Source organism: Panthera pardus, unplaced genomic scaffold, assembly GCF_024362965.1.
Source record: "Panthera pardus isolate Hobbes unplaced genomic scaffold, ASM2436296v1 HiC_scaffold_2, whole genome shotgun sequence".
In the NCBI taxonomy this organism is placed as follows: Eukaryota; Metazoa; Chordata; class Mammalia; order Carnivora; family Felidae; genus Panthera; species Panthera pardus.
Genome location: NW_026526765.1, coordinates 101,144,197 through 101,160,345, shown reverse-complemented (window position 1 = coordinate 101,160,345; position 16,149 = coordinate 101,144,197). Strand labels below are relative to the sequence as shown.

Below are 16,149 nucleotides of genomic sequence, written 5' to 3'. Positions count from 1 at the left end.
GGATGTGGGTTTACCATCAGCCCCCAGTGTCGACGGGGACTGCACACGGTCTCTCTAGCCCAGCCTTCTAGGCAGCCCTGCCAGTGATCCAGGAGACAACCCCGAGGGTGTGGGGAGACGACGTCAGAGGCCCTCGCTCCTTTCATGTAGGGAGACTTCCGGTAGTTCCAGACTGGGGGACCTTGGACTCATTTATTAGGGAAGGCATGGGTTTATCTTTGCTTCTTCGTGTTGGATGAAGTCAGGACTGCTGGGTGCCTACAACTGGAAGCATCAACGATGTCTGTCAAGATGAGGCAGAGTGGAGGTAAAAGGTAGCCAGGTTGAAATGGAAAATGCTCGACAATGTCCAAGTGGGAAATAGTAGGAGAACAGTAGGAGTCTTGCTTCCTCCAGGGGCCCCCCAGCCTCTGACGGGTCAGTTACGAGAGCTCCCTGGGCAGTGTGGTAGGCTGGGCTCTGCCCTGCTGCCACGCTGGACATGGGACACCCTGATCCTCCAGCCTCTGCTGTAGGAACTTCTCCAAAGAAGAGACGAGCTGGGAAGCATGCTGTGGGGGTGGTGGGCGGGCCAGAGGGGTGAAATGTCCTCTGACTGTTGGTGGGGAACCATGCATGGTCAGTCTGCTTCATGCCACGCGCACTCCTGGGATCTTGCATAGCTTGGATTCCTGGAGCATCATGCATGCTGCCACCAGCCTGAGGGCCACAACAAGAACAGAGCGGAAGGCTTGCCTGCAGCTTTCCCTAGTAGGAAATGCTTTGCGGGGATGGGGGAGATTCCAGCTGGGTGAAGCATGTGACTGCTTGGAAAGGATATCTGTCCCCCACCTCACTCAGGAGAGTGCCCCTGCCCTGCCAGGGCTGAGATGGGGTCAGTGATTTAACCTCTCTGGCTGCTTTCTGGAGGCTGCTTGGGCCTGAAGGGGCCAGAAGTTCGGCAGGGTGAGCGGGGTGGGTAGATGAGCCACCACTGCTGTTGTGTGCCAAACCACTCAGACGACACTTATTTAAAAGCCATGAGGCACTAACGTGCCTCCAAGATTCTCTTCTCAGGCTCTGGAACTTTCCTCCTCCCTCCTGGTGCTCAGGCAGTAAAGTTGCTAGGAAGGAGCCTCCCCACCGGCGGCTCTCTCCTGGGGACCTGCAGGGTTGGGGCAGAAGCCCGGGTCTGACAGGTGCTAGGCCAGGCCAAGCTTCTTCCCTCCTGTGTCTGCTCCCTGCTGCCCTGGGAGCAGTAACAGGTTATCTCAGGTCCCGCTGGTGCAGGCTGGCAGAGCCTGATGTCCTTCACGACGCCTGTGCCCTTTATGGCTGTGCACCTTTGCTAAAGGGACCTTGATGCCCAGTTATATGTGGCCATCGGCTGGTCACTGCTCCGTTCCCGCCCTGGCCCATTTCAGGGGGTGCCCTTCAGCCCCAGAAGGGAACTAGAATCACAGTCCAGCTCCTAGAAGTGTCTCCTCTTTCCATAGTAGATTCCTGGCTTTGGGATTCTTTCTCCATTTGAATTGTCATTCGGTATTACTACTAATGAAACTAACGAATAAACTGAAAGATTTTTGAAGTTTTTTAAATCCTTAAAATTGATTTCGCTAAGCACAAATGTAAATTTAGAGCAGTACATTGGAAGTCACTTAAATAATTATTTTTCTTTGTATCACTAATTTGATATACAATTTGGGTCACTAATCTCCATTGACATTTAGGGTTAGTTTTTTTTTTTTTTTAACTTTATTATATTTGAGAGACAGAGACGGTGCATGAGCAGGGGAGGGGCAGAGAGAGAGGGACACACAAAATCTGAAGCAGGCTCCAAGCTGTGAGCTGTCAGCACAGAGCCCTATGCAGGGCTCAAACTCACAAACCGTGAGATCATGACCTGAGCCAGAGTCGGACACCTTAACCAACCGAGCCACCCAGGTGCGCCCAGTTTTGTTTTTTAATTCAGTTTTTGAACACGTAAAGCATATACTATATTAAGAGGTGTGCATCGAAAAGTCTTGGTTGTATCCTTTTTCTCACCTACCCTTTTCCATCAACCCCATCTAGGTCATTATTCCTTCCGTTAGTTTCAGCTGTCTCCTTCCAGTGTTTTTTTTATTTTTATTTTTATTTTTTAACGTTTATTTGTTTTTGAGACAGGGAGAGACAGCATGAACGGGGGAGGGTCAGAGAGAGAGGGAGACACAGAATCTCAAACAGGCTCCAGGCTCTGAGCTGTCAGCACAGAGCCCGACGCGGGGCTCGAACTCACGGACCGCGAGATCATGACCTGAGCCGAAGTCGGATGCTTAACTGACTGAGCCACCCAGGCACCCCTCCAGTGTTTTTTTTTTGTTGATATATATTTTGCAATACATATTTATATATATGTTTTATATATGAATACGAATACATATTGCAAAATATGTACCAATATATACGGTATAAAATACTATAGCATGTAGTTTACGATATGCTAATTTTATAGATGTGTATATATATATGTACACACAACACACACACACAAACATACAGTGCTCTGCATCTTGCTTTTTTCATCTAACAAGGTCTCGTGACAATGACTCCATACGTAGGGATCTTTCTCTTTTTTTGGTACAGCTACATGGCCCCCCTCGTGTGTGAATACACTGTAGTTTATTCAACCATTCCTCTAATTATGGACATTTAGATCGTTTCTAATCTTCTAATGTTAGAGATAATATCACAGTGAATGACCTTGTGCTTACAGTGCTTGTGACCAGAGAAGGTATGTCTTCAGTGCCAGCCTCGAGGAATGGTGCCATTCTCAACAGTCAATGCATAGGTCATTGTGTTAGATGCTGCCACATTTTCCTCCACGAGGTGTGTGCCCTTCTATACTCTGATCGGCAACATACACAGGCGCCTATTTCGTTACCACTTCAACACCAGAATGTGTTACCCAAATCCAACTTTTGGATTTTGGCCCATCTGAAAGGTGAGAGATCCTATTTCAGGGCAGTTCTAATTTACATTTCCTTGTGAGTGGAATTGGGAATTTTTTCAAATATCAAGAGCTTTTTGAATCTTCTTTTCTGTGAACTATTTCCGTACGTTGCCCATTGTTTCCTGGGTTCTAGCCTAACTGAAAAAAAAATTTTTAACTCAAATCTTTGTTGATTCGAGCAAAGTCACTTTTCATTCTTACCTTCCACAGAGATGTCAGATACGAACTCCATCAACAAGGAGTCATCATTAGGACTGTACTCTGCTCCCTCATTCCCAAACTCACTCTAATCCAAAAAGTACTCGTGATCACTTACATTTTAACCTGCTCTCGTAGTTCCTGTTGAGTTGACTGGGGTAATTTGGCACCAAAGCATCGTTTCATTATTTTTCAAAATCATGGCCAGTTGATTCTGTTGGAACATGGTGTTAATGAAATAAAGGTGCTGGTTCTGATACCCATATGTGCCGTTGGCTCTACATTTAGAAAAGCTGTTCCCCTGCCAGGAGTGGGGCTGCCCAGCTGCCTTCCATTCAGACGGAAGTCTCAAAAGAACACTCTGTGGGTAAGGAAGGGGCAATGGCGTCATCTCCAAGCATAGTACCCCCGGGGGAGTGGATGCCCCAATTCCTGATTCTTTGGAAGCTCGGTGTAGGTTTCTGCCTGGGAATTTCACTGTGAGGTCAGCAGCCAGTTGAGAAGACACATGCGTCAAACGGGACAGCACGCACAACCCTGCATGGTGTTGTTTTCAAGCTGGCTGCCTCAACTGGAGTGGCACAGGGGGCTCACTCAGTAGCAGTCCAGAACTGTGTGCAAAGCCCCTGTAATAGTTACCTGTTGCCACATAACAAATTACCCCAGGACAACAAGCTTACCATGACAATAAAAATATATTGTCTCTTGTGTTTCGGTGGGTCAGAAATTCAGGAGCAGTTCAGCTGAGTTGCTTGGGCCTATGGCCTCTCTTGAGGTTGCAGTCAAGATGTCAGCCGGGGTCACAGGCCTCTGGCATGACTTGACAGGGGCTGACGAGCCCAATTCTGAGATGGTCTCTCATAGGGCTGATGCTGGCTGTTGTCGAGAGGCCTCAGTTCCTCTCCACGGGGACAGCCACAGGGCTGCTGGAGTGTCTTTGCAATGTGATGCCTGCCTTCCCTCAGAGCAAGAGATTTCAGAGAAAGCCAGGAGGAAGCTTCAGTGCTTTTCAGGATCTCGTCTTGACTCCAAACGTCATCATGTCTGGCCCATTCTGTCTGTGAGAAGCAAGTCACTGGGGCCGGCCCACACTCAAGGAGAGAGGAATTAACTCCACCTTTTCAAGGGAGGTGTCTCAGAGAATTTGTGGACATATTTTTAAATTGCCACTGTCCCTGAGGCCAAGAGGCTTCTTCTCCCATACCTAAAGGGCTGCCTGACCCCTGGGCTGTAAGGCGTGTCTGCCTTTCTGGTAAGTCCTGGGAAATGCAGCCACCTCCCAGGTGGATGGCTCCCCACCCCTTAGGAAGGGACTTTCATCACATCTACTTTCCTTTGACCTATTTTTAACAATGGAACTGGTTAAAAATGCAGGTTGGACCTCACCAAGAGATTCTTTCTATTTCACTGAGTCTGAGGAGCTGGTGAATTTTTACAGCTACTTCCGATCAAGCAAGCCCTTTGGCCCTGGCCCAGAAAGACAGAGTGAGGCATTGGCTTTTCAGCACTGTGGTTTCTGTCACCCAACAGTCCTGTCCTGTCCTGCCCCACCCCACTGAGGGCAGGCTGGACCACCTCACTGGGCCTTTCAGGGCACTCAGAGATGCACATGGCAAAGGGTGAGCCCACGACGGATCCCCAATGGATGGAGGAGGAATGGGTGAGCGGAGGAATTCATCAGTCATCGAAGCACCGTTGTACTGATTTTGACGATGCTTTTTTAGAAGTGAATCTTCCCAATATTACCTAAGACAAATTCTTGCCAAAACACATTTACCCTTTCATGAAGCTTCTTGACCTAATTATTAACAATTTATTTAAAACACACACACACACACACACACACACACACACACACACACACCACACACAGGGGATGAAGGAACGTGTCACACAATACCTTGAGAAAATAACTACATGCACCCAGAATTGGGGGAATTCAATAAGATGACTGGCTTGGACACTTGAAAGAGTCTATGTCATGCAGGGAAAAACAGGCCAAGGTCCTGTTCTAGATCAAAGGCTGCCAAACTATGACCCACGGGTCAGCGGTCTATTTTTGTAAATAAAATTTTATTGGAACGCTGTCATGCTTATTCGCTTACGTAGTGTGTGTGGCTGCTTTTGTGCTAGTGACACAGTTGAGTGATTGCAACAGAAACAGTGTGGCCTACAAACCTGCAGTGTTTACTCTCCTGCCCTTTCAGAAAAAGTTAGCTGACCCCTGTTCTAAATTAAGAGACCAGTGACTCTTGTACTCCAACCAATGACAGAGTAAGTAGTCCTGGCTGGCCACTCTGTCACACACAATTAGAGCAGCAGATGAGACATATTAAATAATTGTTCTCAGACGTGAAATGATTGGCAGCACAGGGCTGGGCTTTCTGAGAGAAAGGAAACAAACAAAGTGAGTCTACAGTCATCCAGGCTTCCTACCAGAGGCATTTGCATTTCCCAACCCAGGGAGGGGGACACAAACAGAATACAGAGTTCTCACAGAGCTGACGAGACAGATCTTTGGAGAGTGGGAAGGCTGAGGCAGCTGGAATTTCCACCAGTGAATATTTTTTGAGGAAGAAACTAACCAAAGAAGGGGTTTCAGGCCACGGGATCCTCTCTGAGTCTTTGGCTAAATACCAGGTTGTGCATGTGTCTGGGGGAGACAGCACCAGCCTGGCTAAAAAACCACCATCCAGGAAAGAAAGGGTACCGTGGAGCCCATAACAACTCCTGGAGCTCACACACAGTTGGGAGATGATTGAGTTTTGACCAGCCAGAGGGGAAAGGCCTCACGGAACACCAAGGACTTTGAGTAGACTATCAAAAAGGCCACACCTCAGGATTAGGACTAACTAGCTACTCTAGATCTATCTCAACGAAGCTTAAAAGTAAGTCTTCTGGGCGCCTGGGTGGCTCAGTCGGTTGAGCGTCTGACTTGAGCCCAGGTCGTGATCTCACAGTGTTTGAGCCCCGCGTTGGGCTCTGTGCTGACAGCTCAGAGCCTGGAACCTGCTTTGGATTCTGTATCTCCCTCTATCTCTACCCCTCCCCTGCTTGCGGTCTGTCTCTGTCTGTCTCTCAAAAACTAAAGTAAAACATTAAAAAAAAAAAAAAAGTAGGTCTTCAAAGAATCAAGTTAATCCATGTATAAATTAACTATCCGTGAAAACAAAACTTAACCATATTTAAAGAGGACAACAAGGATAGATACCTTTGACTCTTTATTCCAAGTTTACCAAGAACTTTAATCATGAATGGATTTTTTGAGTTTTGTAAAATGATTTTTTCTGAATCCTTTTCTTTTTCTGTAATAAACTTTTTGGTAAATGACCAAATATTTCCCACCTAAGATCAGAAACAAGGAAGGAAGTTTTCTTTCACCATTTCTAGTGAACGTTCTGCTGTGGTCCTAGCCAGTGCAAACAGGCAAGGGAAGAAAGAGCCCACACATTGAAAAGGAAGAAGTAAAACATGGTTGTGAACATAGAAAACCCTCAGAATTTCACAGAAAAGCTACGGAAACCAAAAAGTGAATCTAGTAAGGACGGAAAACACAAGGTCAATATACAGTAAGCAACTGTATGTCTGTATTTCAGCACAAACAAGTGGGAAATGAAGTATTATTTACAATGTCAAAAAATGTTTCAGATAAATTTATATATAAATGTATATATGTGTACACACACATAGTGTACTGAAAACAACAAAACACTGTTGAAATTGAACAAGCTCTAAATGAATGGACAGATTTTCCATGTTCAGAGATTCAAAGAATCAATGTTGGCAAAATGTCAGTTTTCTCCAGTGATTTATAGATTCAAAGTAAACCCACTTACAATCTCAACAGGCATTTAAAAAAATAAAAACCAGGAAGCTTATTATAAAATTTATATGAAAATGTAAAGGACCAGAAGATTTAAAATAATTCTGGAAAAGAACAAATGTGGAAGGCTTACACGTTGATTTCAAGAGCTACTATAACACCTTGGTAATTGTTGTGATATTGGCATGGGATAGACAATGGGTTAGAGTCCAGAAGTAGATCCATATATCTATGATCAACTTATTTTGCATGTTATTTTTCTTCTTTTTGAGAGAGAGAGAGAGAGAGAGAGAGAGAGAGAGAGAGAGAGAGATAACATGAGTGGGGGAGAGGAGCAGAGGGAGGGATGGGGGGAGAGAGAGAGACAGAGAGAGAGAGACAGAGAGAGAGAGAGAGAGAGACAGAGAGAATCCCAAGCAGGCTCCATGCTTAGCATGGATCCTGATGTGGGACTCAATCCCATGACCCTTGGAGTATGACCAGAGCTGAAGCCAAGAGTAGGATGCTCAACAGACTACGCCACCCAGGTGTCGCCATTTTTTTAAGGTAATCCAATGGGAAAAATATATTCTTTTCAACAAATGGTGCTAGAAGATATGGATATATGTATGAAAAAATTCCTAACTCCTGTCTTACACTATATATAAAAATTAAATGGATTATAGGGCTACATGTAAAAGCTAAAACTACAATATTTCTAGAAAAAACAAAGAAGAAAATCGTTCTAATCTTGGGGTAGGCAAGGGTTTCATAGACAGGATATAAACAAAGTACCAATCTTAAAAGAAAATATTGATAAATTGGACTTTATCAAAAATAAAAACTTCTCCTCAAAACACACCATTAAGAAAATGAAAAGCCCAAGTCATTGGAGGAAAATATTAATCACACATAAAACTGGGGCGTTTATGGGGCAATAATGCATAAAACTGAGCCTGGGTGGCTCAGTCTGTTGAGTGTCTGATTCTTGATTATGCCTCAGGTTATGATCCCACAGTTGTGAGATCAAGCCCTGCAGTGGGCTCCATGCTGAGTATGGAGCCAGCTTGAGATTCTGTCTTAGTCTCTGCCCCTCTCCCTAGCTTGCACTCCCACTCTCTCTCTCAAACAAACAAACAAACAAACAAACAAACAATAATGAATAAACCTGGCAAAAATGCATAGGTACACATCAGTAACGAATAACCCAAGTTTTAAAGGGCAAATATTTTAACAGACGGTTGACCTTTGAACAACATGGGGGCTGAGACGCCATCCCCTGTGTGGTCAAAAATCTGTGTATAGCATTTGACTCCCCCAAAACTTAACTACGATAGCTTATTGTTGTTGACCCGAAGCTTTAACCCATAACATCAACAGCCAATTAACACATATTTTGTATGTTATATGTATTATGTACTGTATTCTAATAATACAGTAAGCTAGAGAAAAGAAAATGTTAGGAAAATCATACGGAAGAGAAAATGCATTTACTATATTGTAAGAAATCTGCATAAACGTGGACCTGCCCACTTCAAGCCCAAGTTGTTCAAGGGTCAGCTGTACTATATATATGAGCGATAGACACATGAGAAGATGTCCAGCTTCCCTAGCGATCTGAGATGTACAAATTAAACCGTGCTGATGTTTAAAAAAAAAGATTAAAGAAAAAAAAAAGGGGGCGCCTGGGTGGCTCAGTCGGTTGAGTGTCCGACTTCGGCTCAGGTCATGATCTCGCAGTCCGTGAGTTCGAGCCCTGTGTCAGGCTCTGGGCTGACAGCTCAGAGCCTGGAGCCTGCTTCGGATTCTGTGTCTCCCTCTCTCTCTGCCCCTCCCCTGCTCATGCTCTGTCTCTCTCACTCTCACAAATAAATAAATGTTAAAAAATTTTAAACCACCCTGAGATCACTACACACCCCATAAAATGCCAAAAAGCAAAAGATAGTATTAAGCACTGGTGAGGATGTAGAGAAACTAGAAGTCTCATATGTTCCCAGTAAGAGCGTAAAATGTTGAAACACTTTGGGAAACACTTCAGCAGTTTCTTATAAAGTTAAACGTTCATTAACTACATGATCCAGCAATCCTACCTCTAGATTTTTACCCAAGAGAAATGAAGACATAGGTCGACAAAAAGACTCATACATGGATGTTCATAGTAGCTAATCATAATAGCTTAAAACTGAAAATAATCCAGATGTTCAGCAATGGGTGGATGGATAAACAAACGGGTAATATTCATATAATGGAATATTACTCTGCAACAAAAAGGTACAAACTACTCCTATACCCCACAATATGGTGGATTTCAAAAATATTATGCTGAGCAAAAGAAGTCAGATACACAAGAATATAAGCTGTATTAGTGGACTTCTGAAGTTCTTGATCAGGCAGAGCTATCTACAGTAATAAAATTCAAATCAGTGGTTGCCTGGGCCAGGGTGGGAATGAGTGATTGGTTGCAAAGGTGGCATGAGGGAACATTTTCTTTTTTTTTTATTAAAAAAAATTTTTTAATCTTTATTTATTTTTGAGAGACAGAGAGAGACAGAGCATGAGCAGGGGAGGGGCAGAGAGAGAGGGAGACACAGAGTCTGAAGCAGGCTCCAGGCTCTGAGCTGTCAGCACAGAGCCCAACATAGGCTTGAACTCAGGAAACATGAGATCATGACCCGAGCTGAAGTCGGACGCTCAACTGACTGAGCCACCCAGGTGCCCCAGGGAACATTTTCTATATTTTGTTTGGAGTGGATGTTGTAAAGGTGTGTGTGTGTGTGTGTGTGTGTGTGTGTGTGTGTGTGTATGTATTTCTTTTAAAAAAATGTTTATTTATTTTGAGAGAGGGAGAGAGAGAGAACGCATGTGCATGCTCATGAACAGGGGAGGAGCAGAGAGGGAGGGAGACAAAGAATTTCAAGCGGGCTCTGTGCTAACAGCACAGAGCCCAATGTATGGCTGGATCTCATGAACTGTGAGATCATGACCTGAGCCGAAACCAAGAGTTGGATGCTTAACTGACTGAGCCACCCAGGCGCCCCATATATATTTCAAAAAAATATATATATTTTTTTTTCCAAAACTCATCAAACTGCACACTTAAAATGGATATGTTAAAATTACGTTAATTTTACATCAGTAAAAACTTTTAAAAAGTAGACTAAAAAGAAATAATGACAAACTGTAATGTGTCAATCTCAGCTGAATTCTAATTTAGTGAAAACAAAGCTATAAAAGATTCTTAGGATGATTGGGAAAATTTTAATAGGGCATGGCTCTTAGATAATATTACAGAATGATTGTTAATCTTCTTAGGTATGATCATGTTTTTGTGGTTGGAGAGAAGCATGTCCTTATTCTTAGGTATATTCTTAGCTGAAGTATTTAGGATCAAAATATCATGACGTCTACCACTTACTTTCCAATGGTTCAGTAAGAACAAAAACACGTACCCCTTTCTTACATAATACACAAAAATAAACTCAAAATGGATTAAAGACCCAAATGTAAGACCTGAAACCATAAAACCTCTAAAAGGAAACAGGCAGTAATCTCTCAGGTATCTGCTGAGCAACACCATCTCCTCAGGCAAGGGAAACAAAAGCAAGGTATTGGGACTACATCAAAATAAAAAACTTCTGTACGATGAAGGGAGCCATCACCAAAAAGAAAAGGCAATCTACTAAAGGGGAGAAGATATTTGCAGATGACATATCTGATAAGGTGTTAACATCTAAAATATATACAGAACTTACACAACTCAATACCAAAAACCCCCAAACAATCCAATGAAGAAATGAGCAGAGGATCTGAACAGGCATCTTTTCAAAGAAGATATCCAAACGGCCAACATACATATGAAAAGATGCTCAACATCACTCATCATCAGGGAAATACAAACCAAACCCACAATGAGATACTGGCTTCCATCTGTCAGAATAGCCAGTATAACAAAGTCAAGAAATAACAAGCACTGGTGAAGATGTAGAGAAAAAGGAAACCCGAGCACTGCTGGTGGGAATGTAAATTGATACAGCCACTCTGAAAAACTGTATGGAGTTTCCTCAAAAGATTCAACATAGAAATGCCATAGGATCCAGTAATTCCACCAGTGGCTATGTGCCCAAAGAAAACAGAAACGCTAATTTGAAAAGATATATACACCCAGATGCTTACTGTAGCATTAATTACAATAGCCAAGATATGGAAGCAGCCCAGTGTCCATTGACAGAGGAGTGGATAAACATGTGGTATACACACACAATGGAATATTATTCAGCCATTAGAAAGAATGAAATCTTGCCATTTGCAACAGGGATGGAACTTGAGGCTATAATGCTAAGTGAAAGCAGTCAGACAAAGACAAATATCATATGACTTCTATGTGGGCTCTAAAAAACAAAACAAAACCAGACAAAACATAGGAACAGACTAATAAATACAGAGACCAGAGGGGAGGTGGGGTGAGAGGGTGGGTGAAACAGGTGAAGGAGATTATAACTTCCACTCTAAAATAAATGAGGCACAGAGATGAAAAGTGCCACATAGGGAATATGGGAGTCAACAATCGTGTAATAAGGCTGTATGGTGACAGCTGGTGACTACACTTACCGTGGTGAGTGCTGAGTAATGCACAGAATTGTTTTTAAAAATGCACACAAAAACAGCGAGATGAAACAGACCTGGCAGATATTAATAATTGCTGAAGAAGGTGGGGGGGTGGTATATAGATTTTCACTGCAGTTTCCACGTTTCTGACTTTTCAGCATTACATAACAATAATCATAACAACAATAACAACAACCACTGGGGGTTGGGGGGGTGGGGAAGCTAATGTTGAGGTGTTATGGTTTCCTCTTAAGTCTACAAGTTTTTCTTAGACCCAGATAGATACTTATGAGGACAGGGCGAGACTCGTGATTTTCTCTGAATTCTTCTGCTTGTTTTTGAACAGAATCCCAGCAACAAAGAGCATTATGAATACCTGTTTGCCTTCTGGCTTCTTTGGCTGCTCGCTGGTGCAGGGAGAGTCTCAAAACGTGTGTCAGGAGCACCAGGGCTGGGGCCACCTCTCTGCTGGCCTTGGCAGGAGGGAGGTGAATGGTTAACCCACCCTGCATTGTTGAACCTTCTCTGAGCCTGCACGGGGCTCTCCCTGCAAGTCTTACAGCAAATGCAAATGCAAATGCATGGCGAGGGGAACAAGGCCCAGGTGACCCTGTTTGTTAAACAGCGAAAACCTGCTTTACACCGGCACCTTATATAAGGCTACACACGTCTTACAAAAGGCTACATTTCGGCATAAAAATGCCTCCCTAGGACCTACCCTGACACACTGCCCAGGGCTTTGGCAAGTGAGGTCCTGGAGATGGTGAGGGAAGGGTAAGAAATCTGGAAGCTCTTTCTCAGCAAAGCGTGCCTTTCACAAGTAGGGGGAGGAGCCAGCGAAGAGAGGAGAGCAGAGTCTCAAGGGGAGGAGTCTGTGCCTTCTCAGGTGCTGAGGTGCCATAGATGGTGTGAGATGTTACAGAACCGCCCCCGCCCCTCCCCCGCCCCGCGCCGGAAGTTAAGGGCTGTAGAAAGTTTCCTGGATCAGACTGTCCGGGCCAGAGAAATTTCCCCTGGAATGGTGGGGGTGGGGGTGGGGGAGGGAAGTGTAGGGATTATTCAGGAGGGAGGATATGGAGGCACACTGTGCCAACGATTTTTCGCGAAGTTTGGGGCAATAGTTGGATGGCTGTGGAAGACAGCATGAGGTAGGGAAGAAAGGAGAGGGTTTTAGTGTCTGGAGATCGGTGGGGAGAGGCTAGGTAGGGGGAGACAGGCTAGTTAAGGGAAGAGATAAGATTATAACCCAGGTGGAAAGGGGCTTAGCAAGAAGAGACTTCTCTGAGATAGAGGGAAGGCAACGGTGGGGGGTGGGGGAGCTGCCACAAAGATATGGGATGTTTTGAAATAGTGAGTAAGATACCAGCATCACTCAGCCAGTTGCCCACCACACATTGTACTTGCCCAGCTTTGGAGTTGAGTGACTTCTTTGGTAACATCGTACTGCATATTTGAAAGTTGCTAGGAGTAAATCCATCACAAGAAAAAAAATTGTAACGATGGATGGTGATGGATATTAAGGACACTTATTGTGGTGACCGTTTTGCAATGTACACAAATGTCTATCATTATGTGGCATGCCTGAAACGAATATAATGTAGTGGATCAGTTATACGTCAATAAAACAAGCAAAAAACCTAAACCTCATTTTCGCGTAGATGTGGATCTTGGCCTCCTTCTAGTCAGTTAATTCAGGAAGAAAGTCTGAAGGAAGAGGAGGGAATAAAGAAAAACATATGAGGAGTCTGAGATGGCGAATAAAGTTAAGCCGCGAAATGACTGAAAGGCATAGAAAAAGTAGCAAAGCAGAGAAAGATACCAAGGAAGATCACATGCAATCTCCCGGAGAGATGGACAGTTAGGTCGTCCACGCACACCGACCCTTCTGTGGCAAAGCAGACTGGGAGTGTGCCTCTGGGTGAATCGCCGACTTTCCTAGATAATACCCTCCTTTAGGGTCTTTTCAGTTTCTTGCTGTGGTCTCCTTGCAGGGCTGTGAAAAAGTCACAGGCCTGTAGCCATTGGAGCCAACTCATGTATTTTGGTCCTGAACACCTGCTTGAAAAGTTTCTAACTTGACTGGGATCCATTCTCGTTGGGAAGAGACTGGCAGAGCAGGAAGATAAAATTTTATTTTACAGCTTGACTTCCTTTGCGCAAAGCCCCAACTTGTGCATATGTGAAAATGAATAAGAAAGGCTCTGGGACAAAATGGTACTTGGATGCAGGCTGTAGCAGGGTCTTGCTCCCGTGGGGTATGGCCGACAGGCTCAAAGGCAGATGTCCAAATAGATTCGGTTTGGGGCTCAGAGGTAGTGATTGCCTGGAGGGAGGCGCTTTAGAGTAGACATCAGACTGGGCTTCTCCTGTCTATGGCTGATGCTAACTGAAGGGTAATGAGGCCAGCAGAAGGCTCTTGTCATTCCTGTAGAGCCATTTTTACCATTAGGAGGTCCCTCTGGTGGCTGCCGAAAGTAACACCTCATGGTTCGGTTATCAATATTTGGGGCTGTAATAGGGCTTCCTTCCAGAAACACACAAATAAGAGAAATAATATTGCCCTCTGAGAGTTAAACCTTAAAAAAAAAAAAAAATCGGCTCAACACTTATTGGACAGAACAGAGATAAGCAAATTTACTGTAGCAGACAGACTGCTTCTCCGGTGTGTAGAGAATACAGCATGCATCCCGGGAATATGTGCCTTTTACACACTGTTCCCACCTTTGGAATGTCCTTCCTTGTGTCTTCTGGCTACCAAAATGCTACCGCCTTTGGAGTCTCCGTTGAAATGCCACCTCCCCGTGTATATTTCTTTCCTGATTCTCCAAGTCAAAATCAAGCACCCCTTTCTCTACATTCCAGAATTAGGTTTTTAACTTTGTTGTCGTTCATATTGAATTCTATCTTCGAGTAGAGTTTGTGGTTACTTGTAAGTCCTCCCTACTACAATATAAATTCCTTGACTGTAAAAGCCAGGCCTTATTCCACACTTTCTGTGTATCATGGGTCGCCAATAAATGCTGTTAAATGAAGCTAATAGCCAATCACAAAAAAATCACACATAGATTTCAGTCGAAAGTGCACAATTGTTACTTTCCCCGGAAGCGTGTCCTGGGTTGGGATCTCCAGAAATACCGTTGAGTGGGGGATTCTTAGTTAAGGAAGTACTTACACGGGGAAAGGAGCGAGGAAAGAAAAAAGGGGTGCAAGGTGGGGGGGACGCTCAGCAAGGATGTGGCCTCAGCTGGAGACAAGAGACAGCCTGATCCCACCAAGTAGAGAAGCAAGAATCGTGCCACTGGATTGGTCCTCTGTGACGCAGTGAGGCTGGCCTTTTGTACCCCTGTGTCAGCTTGGCTTGGGCTGGGTGTTCCCTTGGGGGGGGGGGGGTCGGCATATTCCTCTGAGAGACAAGGCTCCCATGGGCCAAGGGCAAGTCTCTGGACTGGGATCAGCTGTGAGCCATCAGCAGCCAACATTCACAGTAGCCACAGGGTGTCAAATAAGACGGTGTTAAGAAGAGGATGAGAGATGGGAAATGTTGTCACGGCTCTCTTTGGGAAAAACAGTCTGCTACCTCAGCTTTGGCTGATTAAGGAGCTTCCTGAGCTCCAAAAATGTGAGGTGGGAGTCAGGAAGAGTCACTCTGGGGTTTCCCAACTTGAAATTGCTAAGTGTGCTGGATTTTGCTCATTTCGTTTCAATTCGGAAGATAAGCAGCATGATTTGGAGAGAACTTGCTTTAATACGGAAGAGTCTGCTGTAGCCCTTTCCTTGGCAATGAAAGCAGAAGCAGCAGCAGCAGCAAACAGAAGCATCTGGAAAGAGTCTCCACAAGGATCTGCAATTGGCCACGGTGGTTTTTAAGGAAGAAGCTACTGAAAGTCAGTTTTCCTAAAATACAGTCAGTGTCCTCTACTTGTTCACAGTTTCTGCTCGTAAGTTTTGTTTCCATGTGATCAACACGGCAGCTCTTCAACTCTCCTTGCCCTTTTTCCATATCATGGCCCTTCTATTTCAGGTGACAGGCCCAGTCTTTTAGTTTGCCCATTTCTGAGAACCTGATTGCCTATTCTGTGGTTTGGAACCCGAGCTCACAGGTCATAAGTCCCTTCCTGCCTGAGGGAACAACCTGTCCTAGTTGGCTCAGGACTTTTCTGGAATTAGCACTGAAAGTCCTGCCTTCTGGGAACCCCCCAGTCCAACACAAACCAGGATGGTTGGCCAGCCTTCCCCCTATCTGTGGAAAGGCTGCCCTTGCTTCAGATGCCCACCTCAAGAGGAGGAGGGCTAGGTCGTCTGGTGGCCAGCAGGGCTACTGTCTTGGCGCAGCGTGGGGTAGCTTCCAGGAGGAGAAGGTATGAGTTGGACCGGCGATGATCAACCTCTCTTGTTAAAACTATAACCGAATTAATTACTCATTAGAAGGGCAAGAATCAAGGTATTGTAAATACTTGTGCAGCAGTGTGACATAGTAGAAAGAGCAGTGAAGGGGGAGTCAAAATACCTGGTTTCTGCCCCTGATGGCCGTGAAACCTCAGAACCAAAGAATTCATGCTTCTGAGCCTTGGTT

The 16,149-nt window shown here is 44.6% G+C and overlaps 1 long non-coding RNA gene across 1 annotated transcript; it reads right to left on the bottom strand.

Annotated features, from left to right (window-relative positions):
- Window positions 1-14,615: 14,615 nt before the first annotated feature.
- LOC109275018 (uncharacterized) lies at window positions 14,616-16,149 on the bottom strand. The gene is made up of 2 exons (XR_008423965.1): window positions 16,084-16,149; window positions 14,616-15,975 (listed from the first exon to the last, which is right to left on the bottom strand). It is a non-coding gene; the product is annotated as an uncharacterized LOC109275018 (long non-coding RNA).